Genomic DNA, 9,979 nt, shown 5'->3' with positions numbered 1-9,979 from the left:
GTAATTGTTAAAAGCCCAAATAGAATTGCAAGGCATGCATGCCTTTGGGACACACTTTAACTTTTTACACAACCAATAAAAATGTCTCCCCTTCTCTCCTAAACATAGCAATGGCTGAAATTTTGGTTAAAAATTCTCTCCATTTTTGCTTTTTCAATTGTTGAAGATTGCATACTCTTTCCAAAGAAAAATCCTCTAATTTTTCTAGTGCAAAATTAAAGGGGATCTTCCTTGTTTTGGTGGGCTTAATTTTTGAGCAAGGAGTGCTCAAAGGAGGCTTGAAGATTTGTCTTGCCATTGAAGAGTTAAGTTGTTTACAACTTAGTTGGAGCCATCATCAATTTTTTAAGATTGATAGGTATATTTCCTAAACACACTATGAATGTCATCTTTGTGTTTTATGTATTTGCTACACACTATAGTGGTTGAGGTGCTCGGTTTTGCTAAGAAAAATATTTTTGAAACTTCCGTTGCAGTATTCGGGCACCGTAACCGATCTCCTTTCATACACAACTATACAAGTGGCAGATATTGAATCCAAACTATAGAAAGGAATGATGTCTTCAAGGTGCAGAAGTAGTTGGTAATCCTTGTCAAATAAATCATGATAAAAAAGATTGATATATTTTGTTCATCGGTTAGAGCACGTTTACAATAACAATACAATAGATGTAAAGATCTTGGCACACTTGAAACAAACCAATGTTATTTCTGTGGTCGGCATTTTTCTTCCTTTGAAGGTTCTAAACATTGCAAATGTACACATGCTAGCTGCAATATTGAATTCTTTATGATACTTTAAATTTAAATATAAATTGAAATTTACCTCAAATTGCATTACTACCAAGTGTGTTGGCCAAGCTACATGTGTTCCTATAGCATCACCAACGGTACATTTGGAATTAGAAATGGAAAATGTGCTAATTTGTCCACAGCATTATCAATGGATACGTGCATGCAACTCATGGGTGATGGAACACCGTGAAATAATTTATCATCCGCATTGACATGGACAATTGTACCGTAGGCAACAATATTGGTCCTAGATTTCAATGCCAATGCAACCGGCTTAACCTAGAAGACAAATAATCATGTTATAAATTGATACAAATCATAGTCATGGACGATTGCAATAATCAGCTACTTGCAAAAAATCAGCATTGCTCAAAGCTCTCACGTCATCATCATGAAAAGTTGCATATTTCGAGACACTCTTTTTGATTTTATCGTCACTCATGGGATGCAACTTCACTGAGCAACTACCTTTTTCTTCAATGTCAAATTTTCTTGCACCCTTTTTGAACAATTCTTCAAATCTCTATATGCGTGCATCTTGATCTGATATGCGTGCATTTTGTTCTGCGATGCGTGCATCTTGTTCTGAGATTAATATCTTCGCCTGCATCAACTCCTTTGTTTGATTGAGGATTATATGGTCATCACCAAGAGGACTCTTCCATACTCTACCAATATTAAAGTAGATGCTTGGAGTGATATGACCTCCAACACCTCTCACACGACCAGAATGTTCATGTGAATCCAGTGCTTTCGTAAGGATATCATTTTTTCCCTCTTCAAACTGCAACGTACCCTCGATTTTTTGTTGCACATAACCATCCTGTCATGCACAGAAGAACAAGATAATTACTAAAAACAGTTATAATGAATAAAAATTATTCATTTTCATGTATTGTTTGCTTAGAATCTTTTCTATTGCCAATTTCAATTCATCGCCTTCATATTCACCCTTCTTATTGACCCGTCCTTTCTTCCACATAATTGCTCGATCTATATCATCATTGTCACATAACTCAACTGCCTACAAACAATATGTATGATATCAACAAATTTAAAAATCACATGGCATGGATTTAGTAAACTTTCCGAATTAACTTACTTTCTCATACTTAGTATTTCATCAGCGAAACGTGCATATCCTTTGCAAGACATACGATGGGGGTATATGTTTTGCTTTCTTCTCTTCTTTTGTTCACCACATAATTTCTAGTTAATTGAAAATTGCCACATATATCAGATTTCAATAGAAATAATTTGTTATGGTTTACTTATTTGAAAATAACAAATTAAGAATCTTACCTTTAAGTCATCAGACAAGCGACTGATTACAAATGAACTCCAATCATCTCGTGTAGTACCAAACCCAGTAGGTGGTTCTTTCAAATCCTTAGTGTTATCCCGCTTGCTAAAGATGAAATTTTGAGTGAGAAAAGCTTTAAACTATCGCCAATTGTTATTTGCATAATTCAGACATCCCTTCTTCCAGCTTTGATCAACATTGTACGTCAGCTGTAGAAATCATATTAACCCATAACATTAAACATAACATAACCATATGAAAGCTAATTAAAATAGTCAAAACATTATAACTTACGTTAACCGATTCACATATTAAATCTTTGACATCATTTGGAACCATTTTCCAAGTTTGATAACTTATATTTACCTTTTCTCGAACGAGAACTCCAATATAACTTTGTATCTCACTTGCAAATTCTCCTACTGGCTGTCTCAATTTATTGAACCTTACATCCTTTCTAATTCCATGAACCCTTTTCCTAACAAGCCTATCCAAACGTGTACGACCTCTGGATGATCTTGTTGTTTGCGTCTCTGTAGATTCCAAAACTGTTTTGCCCCCACAATTATTGTCGTCGGCATAATATGCAGTATTCTATTTAGGCTTCTCATTATTTGACATTCAGCAAGCATTTACAATTTGTTAGTAATTAGTAATTTATTTTTCTTTCTACATGAAAATGTAATATGCATAACAGTAAGGGAATGTAACCTATTATGCTGGTTCAAGTCATTTAGGATTAAACTTAATTATTGTCAACTCAATACCCATCACAATCTTCACGAATGCATGGCGGTTCATTTTCATCTATTCCATCAACATCCATTGGTATAAACCCTCGTGTAAAACATTGATAGTGGGTTACAGCATTTGCCAATTCATCACCATTCATGTAGTGAATATACTCTCTGGTGGGACTTGCAAGTACAACATGCCATGCAGGATCTTGAGGATCTTCAATGTAAAACACCTGCTTTGCTTGACTGCCCAAGATAAAAAAGTCAGACTTGAATCCAATTCTCTTCAGGTTTACCAACGTGAAACCAAGATCATCAACTTTAATACCGTTAATATTCTCAACCCAATTACATTTAAACATTGGAATTTGAAACATTTGGTAATCAAGTTCCCATATTTCTTGAATAACTCAATAAAAAATCATGTCTGACACAACTGGATTTTTATCTTTTGCACTAGCAACTTGCGTTGTCGTTGCGACTAAGCTTACTCCGGAATTTTGCACAACTCGTATATCATCTCGCTCTTTTGTATGATAAGTGACACCATCAATCAAATAACTAGAGTACTTTAACACTTGTTTGCTAGGTCCATGCGCTATCCACTTCAATCTTTCTGAAATTTCACGAGTGGAATTGCCAACTCCACTTGTAACCTACATTTCACAAAGTGCTAAAATTTATCCCTAAGTTTTAAAAAACTCCATAATACTGATAATTAAACAGCTTACACTATCACATAACCAGTTAATAAATGTTCGGTTATTCTCATCTTGTAACCACCTTTTGGACTTAGCCTTAAGGGGAAATTTTGCAGCCAAAAATTTCATGTGTTCCCTGATGAAATGATTAAGGATAAGTTAACCAATTGCATGTTACAAAAACAGCAAGAAAATTTTTCTAAGTCAAAGAAATTACTTGATATAAGGCTCAACGTCAACATCATTTTCCAATAGATAACGATGTGCTTGATTCACGCATCATCACTAGTGTAGTGCATTACTGAACCAGACAGAGGCTTAGTGAGTTGTACTCTCCAATGCATTGATGGGATACCAATTGTATCTACATTAGACATGTAGTCCGAGCAAAATTCCACAACCTCTTCAGTAATATAACGTTCGGCTATACACCCTTCAGGCCGATTGCGATTTTGCACATAGCCTTTCAATATCTTCATGAATCTTTCAAATGGATACATATGCCTAAACCAAACCGGTCCATACAATTTTATTTCGCGTACAAGATGAACAGTCAAATGAATCATTATATCTAAAAAAGATGGGGGGAAATATTTCTCTAGTAAACACAATATCATCACAATCTCCCTTTGCATCTCATCCAACTTTGAGACATCTATCACTTTATTGTATAACACATTGAAGATCCCACACAACCGAGTGATAGTATCTCTAACATGTTTAGGCAGGACACCACGTATGGCCACTGGAAGCAATTCTTGCATCAAAGTGTGATAGTCGTGTGACTTAAGGCCAACAAGTTTCAAGTCCTTCATCGACACAAGGTTTTTAATATTAGATGAGTAACCCGTAGGGACCTTTATTCCAAACAGAGAATTGCAAAATTTCCTTTTCTCAGACTTGCTTAGTGTATAACATGCTATTGGCAAATACGTTCTTTTCTCCCCCATCTTTGGTATCAAATCAGTCCTCAAATTCATCTCCATGAGGTCTAGCCTTGCTGCAACTCCATCCTTTGTTTTTCCTGGAATTTCAAGCAACGTACCGATGAGACTTTTACAAACATTTTTTTCAATATGCATCACATCAAGAACATGTCGAACATGTATATGTTTCCAATACTCAAGTTCAAAGAGTATAGATTTCTTTTTCCAACATGATTTTTCATCACCTACCTTCAACTGAAGCTTCCCAGTCAATTTTCCCAGATGATAATTAATTCTTTCAACTCTTTCTAAAACTTCATGCCCAGTTAATGGTTTTGGTGCGAGTTTAAACTCTTGGTTCCCGTTAAATGCTTTCTTTTTCTTCGATACAGATGACTTATAGGAAGAAACCTTCTATGGCCTGTATACGCAGTTTTTCTACTATGATTCAACTTCGTCGAATATGTTTCTTCACCACATATTGGACATGCATGATATCCTATCACAATACAACCTGACATGTTCCCATATGCAGGAAAATCATTGATCGTCCAAAGTAACACAGCTCTAAGCGAGAAAATTTCTTTTCGATATGCATCATATGTATCAACACCTATATCCCATAAAAATTTTAAGTCGTCAATTAGAGGTGCTAAGTAGACATCAATATCATTTCCCGGTTGTTTGGGACCAGAAATCAACAAAGTGAGCATCATAAATTTTCTCTTCATACACAAATTTGGAGGAAGGTTGTAAGTGATCATCACAATTGGCCAACAACTATATGCAGAACTCATCAAACTATGTGGATTGATGTCGTCTGCTGATATGGCTAATCTTAGATTTCTTGGCTCGGAAGCAAAATTTGGCCAGTTGTGATCCACTACTTTCCAAGAGGGTGCATCAGCCGGATGACGCAAGTATCAATCACGAATTCTTTTATCAGCATGCCAAGGTTAATTCCTTAGATATCACCTTCTGCTGAAACCATCTTTGAAATCTGGGAATAGGTGGGAAGTACCAAAGGACCTTTGCAGGAACTCCTCCATTTATCGTAGAATTTTTATCCAACTTCCACCTTGACATCCCGTAAATAGAGCAAATGGTAAAATCCTCATACTCCTTTGATTATAAGATACAGTCATTAGGACAAGCATGAATTTTCACATAATCCATCCCTAAACCACATAAGCTTTTCTTTGCATCATACAAAGATAAAGGCAATTCATTGTCATCTGGAAGCATTTGCCCAAACAAACCAAGTAAATCAGTGAAACTTTTATCACTCCAACTATATTTTGCCTTCAAGTTATATAATTTCACAAGTGCAGATAACTTTGTAAATTTAACACATCCAGGATATAAAGGTTTCTCGGCATCTTCAAGTAGCTTATGGAATTGATTTGGTGAAACGTCTGCTCTTCGTTTTCTTAAAATGTACTAGAATTTTTTTTTCAAACCTCACATAGCATTCGGCCGAACCACATACAAAATTACTTAAAATATTTTTGAAATCATTTTAAAAATAAACAATCAACTACCATTTAAAAATCCAAAGAAAAATAGTTTAAATCATAAAATCGTCAAACTTTTACCAAACATAAAAACCTTGTTTGAAAAGTATAGCTCATACTATAACCTCTCAAAAATCCCTTATAAACATAAATAAATGTCATAAAATATCTTTAACATAACTTAAAATCATAAATCATAAACTAGTGCGGAAAACTAGCATCGATCCTCGGGTTATGTGCACCTTCAGTCCAGTCAGATCAACAATCAAGACCTCCATTAACATTATTATCATAATCACATGCATCAATCACATCTAATGAGTCTAAAGACTCAACACATCATATTCTTGATAACAAGTAATACATATACAGATCACATACAACAGTGAAAAATACTTGTACTTAAAATATCGATTTCATGAAGATGCATAAACATTAAACATAACCATTTTCATAAACATTTTCATGATGCATAAACTTTAAAAACATTTTCATAATCCTTTTTCATAAACATATTCATGTCATCTCAACATATTCGTATTCATATTATCATCAACATATATGCATTCCTTTTTCCTTCCGTTGAATTCAGATCATTAATTGTGACTTTCGTGTTCGTCTACGTCTACGTCTACGTGTTGGGCGATGGATCCATCTACATGTAACCACAGTACTGGGCGGCGGGGACACCAACAACACTCTCACCGATCAACTGGGCATTGGCCTTACGTATTAACATATCATCGTATACATATACATATTCATATTCGTATCCAAGGAAACACGATCGCCGGGCTCCCACTGGAACCATAACCCTCACGAAATTTCCAACATATCATCGTATTAGTCACAATTACTTCACGTCCTTCAACGTTTCATATTATCATCACTTTATAAAATTTAAATATACATGTAACGTTTTTCTTTGAAACCAAGCATGCAACATGTCTTTCAAATGTCCATAATTAAAACATAAAATCCATAAACGTTTTAAAAATAACATTTTAACATATACATATCCATGAACATTTAAAATAACATTTAACATATAAAAATTCATAAACATTCCAAATAATCATATTAGCATATAAAACAGCATTCAGGACACTGCCATGACGTTTACTAATTTTTAGGTGTAAAATGATCGTTTTACCCCTTGACGTAAAATTTCACATTTTTGACATTTTATTAATTTCATTCACTCTAACATGTCCCGAATAATTATTTAAGCTTACAGGAATTTTATCATATTTTTATTTAGCTTAAATCGAGGACTTTTAAATTAATCTTTTAATGTGACATATAAATGCGTTTTATATCCCGAATTAAACCAAACCTTAATATAAAATTCTGAAATTAAAAACTTAGACTTTTAATAATTATTTACGCTTGAACCTAATTTTTCATAATTTTATAAAGCTTAAACTAGGCGTTTCGATTAATTCTTTAATTAATGTTTCGTGCGGCGATTAAATCCCGGATAAATCCAAAACTCGTTATTTTGATCCCAAATTTTAAACATAGCATTCTTATTATTTATTCTACCCTTCCAAGTCATGAGGCATCCCCGTGGACCCATGGATTCAATTTTATCTTTCTTGTTTTTGTTTTTGACCCTTTATCGAACACACCGAGCCATCTCTTAATTTAATCGAACGACGCCCGAGCCACCTCAAGCCAAACCGAAGCAAACCGACCTAGGGAGCCTACTGACCTAGCCCAGCCGAAATAGCCACCACTGGCCCGCTCAAAAACTTGCTGGATAGAAGACCCGTTTGCATGTGTGTGCGTGTAGGGTGTTTTGGTGCACTAGGACCCCTTCAACCTCTAGGACACTACCAGCTGTGAACCACTCGACCCCTCATGAACCTAACCACCCTGGAACATGCTCCGACCAAGCCCAGACCAAACACAAGCTCCAAAACTGAAGCCACATCTCAGCAACTTGTCATGGCCGAGAAACTCATCTAAACATGCACTCTTGTTTCTGTTGGTAGGACCTAGCCAATCCAACCAGGCCCTGAACCAACCCCTCTAGCACCCTTCTAGGACCCTAAGGACCTAACCTAGCCCAGCTCAAAGCCCCCTAGCCAAGCCTCTTCCTCCCTGCACAGCTGCTGAAATCTGTGCGGCCCTTGGTGTGGCTCTCGGGTGGAGTCCTTGTTGGCAAGGACTCCTCCCAGCCCCTGGTTTTTGAGTCCTAGCATGGCTAGGACTCCTTCCCAGCCCCTAACAAAGACCCAGCTATGACCCACATAGGAAAAATAACATGGCATTGGTGAGCTTATGTAGAACCCGTAAATCAGTAGACGTATAAGCCATGCATAATTCTAGATTTTTAAATTTAATTGACTTCATTGCATGATTATTTTAAATGCATTTGTTTGAAGTTAATTATTTTATTATTTCAGTTCAGTAGATTGATTTTTAGCATTTCAGTATTTTCAGTGAGGCCGGACCGGAGTTGGAGTTTTGAGATAGAATTTAAGATTCGAGAAATATTTCCAGAAGTTAATTTAGCTAGCAAGTAAGTTCATTTAAGTTAGAAAGGGAGGTTTGAGGATGTAATTTAATTATTTGAGGTGATTAAGAAATGAACTCATTTAAGTTATTAAATTAAGGGGTTAGCTCACTAAAATTATTTAAAGGATTAGTAAGGCTTTCAAGGATTATTAGTTGACTAGATAATCAACATTTCCCTTTATTTTATCATGCATTTTTTGGCCACCCTTAGTGCTACAAGATTCATTTTCCAACTCATCAACTTTGACCAAGTCTTTGCATGTAATTAGTAGGATAATTCTAGGATTTTTGGGAGCACAATTTAATTAATTAATGGACATATCCTAGACTAGAAAATAAGCAAAATTTCAGCCACTACCTCCTAGAAGCATCCACCAACTCATTTGATATCAAACCATAATTCAAAATTCAAAAATGAGAAGACTTGGTCTTGATTCTTTCCTTATATCTTGCACCCACTTCCCTCACCCTCCTAACCATTTTTCCCCCCTCTCCTTTTCGAAAATTCAGAGTGAAATCAGACCCCTTTTCAGTAGAAAAAACGTGAATAATAGCTAGGGAGAAAGGGAGAAAAATCGAGAGCAAGAAAGGTAGACAAGAAGCGCTCCACCTCCTCCCTGCCGCGTCGTCGTTGTTTCGTTCGTTTTCTTTCGAAACGAAACCAGGCATGTCTAGATTTCTTTCAAACCTCAATCAAGTCATATTATCATTTATTTTTCAGTACATGATCATGTTTTAGCAAGCAAAAACCGAGATACATGTCAAAACATTTTGAAACAACACATGCAGAATTTCGGCACTTCATGGCAAGCTTCACGATTTCCTTGGTTTTGTGAGTTTCAGGTATTGGATCGACTCCAGGCTCCCAAGGCGGCTTGTATACATGTAGTAGGATGCATTAGGACCATGTTGGTCCATTCAAACCAGCCCCATGCTTGCTGGAAATTCAGAATGACAGCAAGTCCCCATAGGTGCAGAAATGTTGTTCGAAAAATTCAGTTTCTTGTCATGGAGGAGGGATCTAATCTTGGCTGCCCCAAGGGCCTATAGCCATGGTTGGATCACTTCCCTAGCAAGTCTAGGACGTGACTAAGTTGCCCTTTTGGTGGCTTGGTCCATGGTTCATCGGTTTTTAATAAAAACATCACAACAGCCCCTATACCCCTTCGGCTACTTCGGTTGGACAGCTTTTGGTTTCGGTTTGTGTTTCCTTGGTATGGATCTTGGTTGGCCTATGGCCCTTAGCCACGGTTCATATCATGCTCCTAGATGTCTAGATCGTGCCATGGTCAATCAAATGGCCATTGGAATGACACGAGACATCGATCATAGCATAAACACTACACACGCATGCACGTTGCTCCCGGTTGGACCCTTCGGTTGAGTTTTGGTATGATGCGGATTGTGGCTGGCCTAGGGCCCTTAGCCATGGTTCAAATCATTCCTTGGGATGTTGGTAAGAGTCTCTGGTCGGTGGTTC

The sequence above is a fragment of the Primulina tabacum genome, chromosome 4, assembly GCF_025594145.1.
Source record: "Primulina tabacum isolate GXHZ01 chromosome 4, ASM2559414v2, whole genome shotgun sequence".
Classification (NCBI taxonomy): domain Eukaryota; kingdom Viridiplantae; phylum Streptophyta; class Magnoliopsida; order Lamiales; family Gesneriaceae; genus Primulina; species Primulina tabacum.
The sequence above is the reverse complement of the archived record's forward strand: the minus strand, read 5'-3'. Positions refer to the sequence as shown.